Below are 12,767 nucleotides of genomic sequence, written 5' to 3' on the forward strand. Positions count from 1 at the left end.
AATTGGAACCAAGGCATTCTTGATAGTAGAGGTTGAATTTGGGAGAAGAAATGCCATAGATCTTCACAACCTTGCTCTTGATACCATGTTACGAGAAATGTATAAACACACTTGAACTTTACGGCAGCAGAAACTCTAGCTGAAAGAGCTCAGATCAATAGGGAATAGTTTTCTATTAACAATACACTGTGAGGAAGAAAACAATTCTGTTTTTGATATTGAGTTGATTCACACACACACACACCTTTAGTAACTAACAGACTTCCCACCTTTAGTAACTAACTAACAAATACCAGCTAATCTAACTACTCTAACAAACTAGCTTCTATTTGTGCTCTTACTCCCAATACTTACTCAAATCACTACTATACCAACTTATTATTTATAAAGTCTAAGAAAATTTATAAAAAAAAATTATAAAAGACAAAAGTCCTTGTCATTTAAAAAAATTATGATCTCTGTGTAACACCCTAACTAACAAAGCTCACGCTTCCGGCTGCGCTACTCTGATAGTTCGGACATTACGACAACTCTTATACTATTTAATACTAAAATATGAACCTGTTTAAAATTTTAAACCGCAATATCGCTCCCAAAATACTTTCGTTCGGTAACGTACATCCATACATACCATACAACTTACAAAAAATCACAGAGTATATATATATATATATATATATATATATATATATATATATATATATATATATATATATATATATATATATATATATATATAACATTACAGGCATTAACCAATACAATTCCTATCCCTCTTACAAATGTATAAAGATAAAGGCGAGGGAACAGTAAACAATAACTAAAGCAATACAAAGCATCGCGACAACAACTAGATAATCTCTTCGTGACTTCTGCGTCCAATCCTAAAAGGGGAAATTGTAGGGGGTGAGAACATCATCCTCGAAAGGGTTCCCAACATAGGGTTGCAGAATTACTATGATAGGATACGCGAGATAAAATCGTTACAGTGATTGATAACCGCCTTATGCATCTTTTCAAAAGCAACGGTTCACTATAAAAGAGAAATATGAAATCTTTTCTGAAGGAGGAACTGTTCAATTCTAAAAAAAACTCAAAAGCTTTTCAAAAGGTTTATCTATAGTGAACCAAATAGCCTTTCATACTTTTCCAAACCAGAGCCATAAAACCGAAACCAACCATCGGTCCATTTTATTTCAACCACGGCCCTAGACCCAAACAATCCAACAGCAGCCAATCCACCACAATCCAACAGAGTTTCAGTCGCAAACACAAGTAGGAAAGTTCAAACACAAACAAACAAGTACAGCAAGTAGAACAATTAGCAGTTAATCACAAGTAATCACAAAGGCAAACCAAGTACAATATGTACACCCAAACAATGTCACATAGATGCATATGATGCATGCCTGTCCTAGTGGCTGATGATATCATCTGTTGGTTATATAGCCAACCCGACAAGTCCTGGTAGCTAACCATTGGACTGTCCTTCTGTCGTGCATCCCCAACTCGAGTTATTTCTCGATCATCATCGTGTTCAGGTTTCAAGAACACAAAATCAAGTTCAAATCAATTCTTAACAGAATAAACCCGATTTCAAGCTTTTAAAAATTAACTTTAAAGAAACATTTCAAGAACGGTCCGTTTCACAAAAACCGAACCATAACCCAGCCAATCAAACATTCATATGCGTTCAAGATAGTCAACAATCACATAAGACTTATACAATCACTCTCAAATACATTTTCTCATATCAATATCCATATATAGTAATTTTAATTCATAAAATATGGTTTTTTGAAAGAGCCCCTACCTCAAAACGCATAACCATAACCCAAACGCGTCACAGGAACACTCTCTCTCTCTCTCTCTCAACCCGAAATCACCGGCAGCTTGCATCCCAGCTTTGTTCACTTTCGCAGTAGCAGAAACAACCCTTACGCGCAACATGTGGCTCCGATAACTTAATCCTAGAAAACATTATTATTACGAAAGCCTTAAAACACATAACGAGATATGAACGGGAATGTTTCAAGGCAGAGATACTTACTGTACTAAGGGATACTGACTGAACCCAAGGACAAAAGTTTCAACAGTGGTCCCGACAGCCACAGAACCGTCCTCGGCAGCCAGAATCACTGTGACTCAGCCTGCTCTGTTAGTAGTTTCCAGGACCTGTTCCCATGGCAGCAACCGTGACAAGGTTAAACAGCCTCCACTCCTTTCTGATTTGGGATTCCAGTAGCAGCAGAAATCTCCAAATGGAGCCAGCAACTACCTCCAGTAATGGCAGCGACAATGTAACTTACTACAACCACTTTATTAAACACAAACAGTTTCAGTGACAGCTTCAAAGTAAAAGTGAATTGGCAGAACTAGGAAGAACCAGAAACAGAGCAGAGCTCACCAACACAGTTGCGATTCTAATGGCGGTTTTCCAACGGCAGTGGCGGCCGCGGCAGCGACGGCAGTCACAGTGGCTCCTCTACCCCGCGGTTCTGCCTCCCTTCCTCCACGCCTTCCTCCCTGTGTCTGCCCCCTTTGTGCGTTCCCAGCGCCGGAAGAGATAGGGAATGCGACAGCAACAACCAAACATGGCGGCGTCTTTTCCTCAGCAACAGCAAAACCCACGGCGGCGACCATGGCGAGGCGGCCTGACCGGTCAGTGACGGCGGCACAGGGGCAATTTCTCCCTCTCCCGTGCGCATCACTCTCTTCTGTCAGTCTCCCTTTGTGGGCTCAAGCACGACAGCGATGTGTGAGGATAACAGCAGTAACAGCAGCGCCGTCCTCCACCCCCGCGCGTGTGCTTTCTGTTTGTGAATCTCCAAGGGCGGCGGCGAAGAAGGCCTTGATGGCGACAATGACGCGGCCACACGGAACGGCGATGGGGCGCAGCGGGTTCGGCGGACTCGTGAGTGCGATGGCGACGGTGAGCTCCCTCCTCCTCTCCTCCGCCGCGACTCAGTCTCCCTTTCCCTCTCTGTTTCGTTCTTTTCTTTCGTTCAAGAAGGGAGGCTGTGTGTGTGCTATTGCTGCTGGGTGAGGGAAGCTGTGTGTGTGCTGCGCGTTTGTTGGGAAGGAAAGGCTGCAGATGCTGGGTCGTGGGGGAAACGGGCCGGGTTAGGGTTTTCAGGGTTAGGGTTTCATTTAGGGGTGCACATGGGCCGGGTGAAGCCGGATTTGATGTGACACAGACCCGACCCGAAATATACACCGGGTCTATTTATTAGACCCGAACCCGACCCTAGACCCGATGAAACCAATACACTTTCGGGCCACAATTATACCGGGTAAAAACCAGGTGAAAACCGGGCCGTTAACATTACATTACGTTGATACCTTCTTGTAAGCTAGCATATAAAAATATCCAAATTTCCAAGACTCCAACCATTATTTAACATGGTAAATTTCACTTACAAAAATATAATAAGAACCAACCCTTTTTTAAAATTAAAGTATAATCACAATCAATACTAAAGAAAAACCACAATCAATACTAATATTGTCTAATAATACCAAATATTTAAATCAATACAAATAACACAATATTATGCATTAGTCTAAAGTCTTATGCATTCTAAACATAAAACATTAACTTATAGTTTTATAATGACTAATAACACAAAATATTAAGGTTTACAATACTTAAATTCCACATAAGAATAGTCATGATCCATCACTAATAACACAAAATATTAATTGTGTATGATGACCGGGCCACCGGGCCGACTTCGGGTGACCCGAGCTATGGCCCGGACCCGACCCGAAATAATGACCGGGTCTATTTTTTGAGACCCTTACCCGGCCCTAAACCCGATGAAATCACACCAAATTAGCCCCTAAAGTGTTCGGGACCGGGTCGGGCCGGGTCTGTGCACCCCTAGTTTCATTTTTAAAAAATTAGGGTTAGGGGCATTTTAGTAATTTTAAATAAAATTGGAAAAAAAATATAGTAATTGAAACACAAATTAAATCCAACACTAATTGTATAAAGAAAAATACTATTTGCTCATCAATTTTACAAATTATTTTCAATAAAATGTCGAAATCTAAAAATTAGAAATAATATAATTAATTTTTCTATTTTCCAAAACAGCAGTATTAACATATTAAAAATATTAATTATTTAGTCCACATCATATAAAATCTTTATTATTTCACAACTACCAACTTTATAATTTAAATATAGAAAATAATCCAATAATTATAAAATTGGATAATAATCTTAATTTATTTCAAATTCAATTAATCAAAACTTGCTCTAATTTTCTTTAATAAAGAAATTTCTGAAATTAAAGCTACAGAAACACTGAATTTGAAATTGATTCATGATAGCCTTTTTTCAAAAGTTCTGGGTCTTACACTCCGTGTGTATATATATATATATATATATATATATATATATATATATATATATATATATATATATATATATATATATATATATATATAAGAAGTATTTTAAGTATTCTTCCCGTACTCAATTAAGAGGTTGCGAGTTCGAGTCTCATATCTTTGGTAAAAAAAAAAGTATTCGAGTGTTTCAACAACTTTCAAGTATATATATATATATATATATATATATATATATATATATATATATATATATATATATATATATATATATATATATATATATATATATATATATATATATATATATATATATATATATAAAAGAAGTATTTTAAGTATTCTAGTGTTTCAACAACTTTCAAGTATATTGTTGGTTCTAACTATTAATTTTAAATATAAAATTTATATATAATTGAAAATAATGACTAAAATTATAGAAACAGTTGAAATGCTATAATACTTAAAATATTTTCTATACCCTGATATCTTTTATATAGAAGTATCACCCCTCTTAACTCATTGAATGGTCCCTCATCTAGATTTGAGGCCATTATCGAAGTAGAAATCTCGCCCCTCCAAAGCTCACGAGACAAAAGAGAGAATAATACATCAAAATAAACAAAACATAGATGAGGAAGTGAAAAACTAGATTATTGATAGTTTCACAATATTTGTAGGTTGATTTTTTTTTATGACTGATAAGTCTAAATATAATTTAATAATTTTATTAAAATTAATTGTTGTTTAACATTTGCTTAAGTATGTAATATATTAAGAAATGTTATCTTGAGTAATGTGAATAAATTAGGTAAAATCTAAATTTAATAACGTGTTAAAATAATATAAAAAATTATATTTGAGTAAATAGATTATCTTAAAACAGCGTTTATGTGATAGCATATTTTAGATGTAAGGTCTATATGTTTTGTATGCGAAAAAATTTAACGCCACAAAAATGATCATTTCAAAAAACCGACAAAGTAAAACATACATTTTAACGTTGTTTTAAGACATGCATGTCTAACAAGTATTTGGTTTCAGACTTTCAGCTAAGGAAAAAAAATTCCAACTTACCTTAATAAGATAAAAGTTAGTTGTTGACTTGTTGTACGTTCATCTAATTAATAACTAACTTTTGTGTTATCAAGGGAGTTCCGCAATAAATGATGCCTTGATGCCCTATAAACTATAATCATAAATGAAAAAGATTGGAATAAACTTTTTCCAATCAATAATCAATCAATATTTATTTTTATTATTACAAAAATATTTAAAAGAGAAAAGAAAAGTAGTCCAAAACTGAAGTTTTTTTTTATCATCCTTAATTATCGATTACATTATTTGTATTTATTTATTACTGTTAAAAAAATCAAGTAATATTAGATTTAGGAAGTATAAAATTTAAAATATTATTATATGTATAAAATTATATATAGATATTAAGTTAAGTAAGATAATTTTAATTTATTGTCTTATTGTATTGTTATAATACATCTTTTTTCAAAAATTTAAACTGATAGAAGGAAGCAACATGAATGGTTAACGATCAAACTCTAGATCTTTTGGACATAAAGTTCTGATACTATATCATAAAACCACTCATATTAAAAGCTTAATATGATAAAAAGGGACAACATGAATGGTTATTATATCTCTAATATATCCCAATTTATTGGTTGATTTTTGTTAAAGAAAAGATAATTCTCTAATAAAATTGTATGATAAATTAAATCTAATATATCATTAGAATTTTAAAAAAAATATATTTTGAGAATAGAACTCATTTATTTGTGCAACTATTATTTATTTGTTAATAGAGTGTAATTTAGGCTTTGAAAAATCACTACTAAAAAAATTAATTTTAGCGGCCATTTATTTTGCTTTTAGTGGCAATAAAAATAATCGCTAATACATTTACCAGCAATTAAACATTAGTCGTCTTATGCTTTGCCGGTAAAGACCTTTTTAATGGCCGCAAAAAGTATATAACTTTTAGCGGCTATTTCTTGGCAATTTATATGGCCACCAAAAGTAATTCTAAGATTGCAATGTTATTCACTTTTAGTGGCTATAAATATTGCCGCCAAAACCCATTTTACCGGCAATTTATATGGCCACTAAAAATATTATAATATTATTCACCTTTAGTTGCCATTATTATTGCCACTAAAACCTTAATAATTTTTTAGTTATATTATATTCATTTTCTTAGAAGTAATGAACTATCTTTTTTCTAGAATTTCAAAATTATTTTTGCCAATAATTATTATTATTGTGCATAATATAAATATATTGAAATTAATTACTACAAAATAAAATATTTTATTAAATTTAAAATATTGATACACAAATTTTTCTTGAAAAGTAATAAATCATACAAATCTAAACAACAAAAAATACTACTAGCCTATAACTATATTACATCAATGCAGCAATACAAGTGTATGTTAGCAATGATCTAAAGTTATAACTTTAAAAGTAGCCTAGTTTTCGGTTTTAACAATTGATCTAATTATCTAAGAATTTAAAAGTAGCCTAGTTTTCGGTTTTATTTTGTAATCTTTGTGCATATTAGAGTCAATTCTGCTAAGATATTATAATAATCTATGTAAATGAATTGAAGGATTCATATTAAAAAGGTAAATAAATAAAATTAGGATAGTCAAGGTGAAAATATTGTTTGAAATTTGGAATTGATTCTTCATTACTAGTCTCTTCCAATCAGAAGTTTCTTATGTGCAATTCCTAGATAGAGTGCATGTTTCTGAGAAACAGTTAAGATAAAAGGGATTATGGGAAGTTCCACACCCTTGGCTCAACCTTCTAATAATCCCAAGGACTCACATTCATGACTTTGCTCAAGAGGTCTTTGGCAATATCCTCAAAGACACACGCAATAGCCCCATACTCAGGTAACCTGTCAACCAAGCATGGTACCAATTAATTATATTCTCCCCTTTTATTATGACCAATCCAAATGTAATGAAATGTAATATTTGATGTAGGTGGAACATGAAAACTTCTTCGGTAATGCCAAAGGAGGATATATTTTACCTAGTGGCATTTTTATCTTCAGCAATTCCATTATCAAGAGGCTCAGAGAGCTTAGAACACATCCTAACACAAAACAAAAGGATACTAGAATTTTGCACAAATGTCAAATTTGGAGTGAAGCCGTATTTCTCACATTACACCACACAGGAAGAGTGGGAAGCACACTTTGGGTCAAAATGGGAAGCATTTGTGCAAAGAAAAACAGCATATGGCCCACTCGCACTGCTTGCTCCTGGTCAGAGTAGGTAAAAATAGAGTAGTTAATTATTACTAACCTTAAAGCTGGCATAAATATGAATTGTGACCGCTCAATTTTAGCATAAGTGGTAGGAATCAGCGTGTGATGGATGCTGTGGAATTAGCGCCTGAGTATAGCATGAAAAAGTTAACAAACCGAAAATAATCATTGCTAAAATCCAACAATTCAGAATTAAAAACTACACTTTGATATAGGATTCAAAACCAATTCAAGAGGCCAAAAACAGAAGCAGAACTTTTTATTTTCTATTCAGAATCATTTTTCAGAAGAACTACCAAAATCATTTTCAGAGGAACTACCAAACAAAAATTTTATAAAATCAAAACCAAACACATGCTAAAAAGATACTAATGCGACAATAAAAAGCATGGATTTACTAAGACTAGCAGGACTAAATTTGGTGTATACATCAATAAAGAGAAGACAGAAGATTATTTTTGAAAAAAACATTTACCTTCAAATGAATATTTAAAGAAGGGAAAACATATGCTATCTTCAAATCTAATGATTATGCAACAAAAGAGGCTTCGTTATTTCTTTGAAAACAAAAAGAAGAAAATATTGTTTGATATGTAGAGGTACTTATTTACATTCTTTCTTTGTTTGTGATGCATTTCAAATCTGTTTACTTCAAACCTCATGCTCCTCTGTGTTTCATGCTTGTACCTCTTAATATTTATTACATATAAAAGAAAATGGAATGTCACAGTATGCATGCAACTCCTTCTTCTCTAAATTTCCAAGACTACAAAAATGTATTACTTAATAGTACCACACATCTCTTTGTTGTTTATTTGTTATATTTACATGATAAATTATATTTTAAACTGATTTAATGTGATTGAAATTTATGTTTTTGAAATTAAATATAAAGATGAAATTGGAAAATAAAAGGAGAGACCAAAAGCAGTTATTTATTCTATCTCAAAAGCTAATATTAGAAAATTATAAAGATTAATTGTTTTGAACAAAACTATATTTTATATGCAAGTACAAGTGCTATAATAAAATAACTCATCTGAGAGGAACTCAACGAAAATCTTAAAAAATAAAAGACTTCACAAGTAATTTAACACTAAACTAGAATAATAACTACTACTTTTCAAACTAAGGAACATAGGAAGTTAACAGGCAAACTGGAGGAGCACTAGGTGAATTTGAGCTAGGAAAAAGTTGATAGAAGGCAGAATCAATTAGGCAAATTTAAAATACAATATGTGAATAAAAGAAACAAAAAATAGAGAAACAATAAATGCTTAAGTAGATGGCAATACTAAGTGAAGAACTATTACCACATTTTCTTGGCCATTTTCTTTTGAACTAAATTGAACAGCATCTGCTTTCATATTTGAAAGGTACTGAACAAATAGAGAAACAGAAGTTTGAGGTGGATTAATACATAAAATGAGTGGAAACTTTAAAGCTTATTGATTCATTAACATAATTAGAACATGGCAATGTTTGGCATAATTACAGTTATGCACATCACAAGATGTGCCGAGCCTTTATGAACTCGATGTGCTCAACACTGATAGTGGATACCAGGACTGTGACGAATTTCAAAGAAGTTTGAAATATCGAAGGGAAAAATGATATCGCCAAAAAAAAATCAAATTACCAAAATCTGAAACCGATAATGTCATTGGGCGAAGAAAACCCTCGAAACTTTGATTCTAAATCAATGAATTACGAGTTCAACCTGCAATAAGTGCATGCGATAGGAATCGGAACTAAGAAAAGCGGAATCCAATGTGGGAGAAAAATTAACTCAGATAAAACTAAAAATTGATAAGAGATATGGGAAAAGGATGCAATAGAACACACATTGGGAGCACAAAAATTAGAATTGAGAGAATTAACTCATACCTGATTACTAGAGCGCGATTGAGTTCAATCGAAATCAGCACAACCTTGTCCGAGAAAAAGGATTTAGAGCGCGATTAAGATTGAGATGAAAACTGGAAAGAGATTTGAGCGATGAAGAACCTGGAATGATGGAAATGTGAGAGCGAGAGCGAAACCGAGAAGGAAGAGAAGATTGGTGTGCGATTCTCACTTCTCATTGAGAATAAGGCACTGAGAGTGGTTTTGTGTGAGGACAGTGGCGAGGCAGAGAGTCTCAGAGTCATGTTTTTGAGTTTCACGGTTTAGGGTCCTTTTGTTTTTTTTGTTTTTTTTGTTTTAAATTTTAACTTTCTTTTAGTGGCAATAGCTGAAATGGCCATTATAATTTATAGTATTAATGATAAATATATAATTACCACTAAATAATAGTTTTAAAAAGAGAAATTATGGCAATAATATTATTGTCACTAAAAATTTGTCGCTAAAAATCTTTTTTCTTGTAGTGAATAATAATGCTGTATGAACAATCATGCTTGTACAATTATTCTTGGCAGGAGAAAGAAACACAGATCATGAGGTTGGTTCTTCCCTTGGTTGGCAGAGGGTATTCAATTCTTAAACTTATAATAAAATGGGAAAAAAAAGTGAGAGAAAATGTTCTTGCAACTTTGACAGCAATGATGAACCACATAAAGGTATATTGATTGCAATTGGTGATTCGAGAACAAAAAACTATAGTCTAAAATACATTATCCAGCACATTTGACATATGCATTGGCCTTCTTGTTCTTTCTATTTTTTGCTATTTGCTTTTCCTTCGTTATCCACAAGATTTTCCTATAATCGTTATATACATCTATCTGGATTCATTCATCAAAGACAACAGTAATAAAATAGTGAATAGTGCCTTTTTGAAAGTCGTGTAGCATTTGGCAAGGAAAATTCATCAAAATTACTTTATTTTGGCAAATGACTAATGGTATAAATAATAGGATTCATTTCTTCAAAGTTGTTTTTTGTGTTTATTAAGGTTAATTACGATAATTATTTGTAAAATAACCAAATCTCTAAATTAGATTGTTATCCATAATTTTTTAATAGAGTAAATGCTTATTTTGATTCTTAACTATTTATTTGATACATCAAACGTATCTAACATTTCAAAATGATATACCAACTCTTATCCAAAACAAAACAAACCTTAGACGCGTTGGTCCTTCCTTGTGTTCACTTAACAGAATTATACTCAAGAAGAGCTCTGGATTTGACTTGCATCAAGAACATTCTTAATACTAATTGTTAGCAACGAATTTTTAAGATTGCACACAGATCAGCTCAAATTGGATCGGATATGACTAAAATTTTGATCCGAATCACACTATATTTATCGATTCGGATCAGCTTCAATATCCACACTTTTTATATTCAGATACGATTACACATTTGCATATTGGATATCGGATATATTTACATATTCGCAAAATAAAAAATATTTTAAAAAACTTATTTCTAATAAATTTAGAGCATAAAAAGTTAAAACAATTTATATTAAAAAATTATACAAAATATAAATATAGGATTAGAAAAAATATCACATTACTTAAAATTAAATAGATATCTTATTAAAAATTATTTTAACAAATTATTTTTATAAAAAAAATTTATACTATTAAATTATTATGTATTATATACTACATGATGTTAATTTTCTAAGGAGTATAGTATGTGAGATGCGCCAGGAAGAAAATAGAATTTTTATACTAAACTTAACTATATCTACCATTTAATATTTTATATATATAATATATTTATTTATTTATTTATTATGTGTTGCAGATCTGTAAATTTATAGATTAAATCTGTAGATACAAATGTGATATCTGCCCCGATACTTTAAGAGTGTAGATCGAATCCAATTCGATCTCATAATCTTACGGATCGAATAATATCCATAATTTACGAATTGAATACGAATAAATATTACGGATCTCTAGATATTATGCAATCCATATCCACCACCCCTATAAATTTCACCTAAAGTTATTGAAACTTAGAAAATGTAATAAATATGAAAGTTATGGAATGAACTCAATTTCTCGTTTTCAACTATTCCAATTTTTTTTTCTAATATAATCACAATAACTCCTTTTATATATCTTATCTTAACAAATGCATTGTTTTCTTTCTTAACACAATTAAAATTTGTCACGGTCACCAATTAAGACCGAATATAACCAAGTAAGACCTATCTAATACCAATAGTGATGTTTTCAAGTGGCATAAGAATGCATCGTTCTCATCAAAGTGGTGTGTCTTAATCTAAGGTTGTTGAAAGAAATCGAAATCCAAGTTTGAATATCAATGCAAGTTCTACTAACTTCTAGTGGAAAAACCATGTCCTTTAGAAATCACGAAGCAATAAACTTACATATTCTCAATGATTCGCCTTCGTTCTCTTTAACCCTGCTACCTATTAAAGTATTATCTTTTTATCCATATTTTGTTTAATTTCAAATATAATCATGAAATCAAGGAGATTTTTGGAACCCTTAAATTTTTAATGGCTTCGGCTGGAATATAGGATCTCTTTTAAAATGAGCCACCAAAACAAATTTAAAAGTTAATTGCTGTAATATCTGTTAAAATGATTATATAAAAGACAATTTATTTTTATCTTATAAAAACAACATAAAAAATAGAATAAAGAAGAGAAATTTGTACCACTATATATGTTGGTTCGATTATTTATTAGTGTAATATGACCTACATTCAGTCTCCATCATAATAATGATAAAATTTTTACTATAGTTTAAAAGAAATTACATACGCTAATTTTTAAGATTTTTCCTAATCCTATTAAAGAAACACACAAGCTTCTAACTAAGCTAACTTAGTTTAGATTTTATCACTAAGTGCTCTCTCAATTTAATTAAAAAAATCTCTCAGACTCATGACACAAAACAAAAAATACGTCAAAAGAATTTGACATATTCATTAGTTTTTTCTCTCATTATTTCTCTTTGTTTTTTCTCTTATTGACTTTTTTTTTAAATACCTCACATATTAGTCTTTATCTTGAAATAAAAAAAAAAACATATTCAATATAGACAATGAAAGAGAAGAAATATAGCAAAAATGCTTTAGAAAAATCAGATTTAGTGCTCTCACTCTTTGCTCTCAATTCTTGGTGAAATGTCCTTTTTGTATAGGTGCATTGTTTAAAAAAATTGCAACTTTCTTTGCAAACAAA

General features: G+C 31.5%; 1 long non-coding RNA gene across 3 annotated transcripts; it reads right to left on the reverse strand.

Annotated features, from left to right (window-relative positions):
• Window positions 1-7,035: 7,035 nt before the first annotated feature.
• LOC112779425 (uncharacterized) lies at window positions 7,036-9,796 on the reverse strand. 3 transcript variants are annotated; one of them, XR_011877649.1, is made up of 7 exons: window positions 9,659-9,796; window positions 9,539-9,582; window positions 9,291-9,371; window positions 8,965-9,030; window positions 7,689-7,778; window positions 7,414-7,476; window positions 7,036-7,276 (listed from the first exon to the last, which is right to left on the reverse strand). It is a non-coding gene; the product is annotated as an uncharacterized lncRNA (long non-coding RNA). The 3 variants fall into 3 exon arrangements; XR_011877648.1 differs by lacking the exon at window positions 7,689-7,778 and having other exon boundaries at window positions 7,414-7,645; XR_011877647.1 differs by lacking the exons at window positions 7,036-7,276; window positions 7,414-7,476 and having other exon boundaries at window positions 7,568-7,778.
• Window positions 9,797-12,767: the final 2,971 nt, after the last annotated feature.

This window comes from Arachis hypogaea, chromosome 19 (assembly GCF_003086295.3).
Source record: "Arachis hypogaea cultivar Tifrunner chromosome 19, arahy.Tifrunner.gnm2.J5K5, whole genome shotgun sequence".
Classification (NCBI taxonomy): domain Eukaryota; kingdom Viridiplantae; phylum Streptophyta; class Magnoliopsida; order Fabales; family Fabaceae; genus Arachis; species Arachis hypogaea.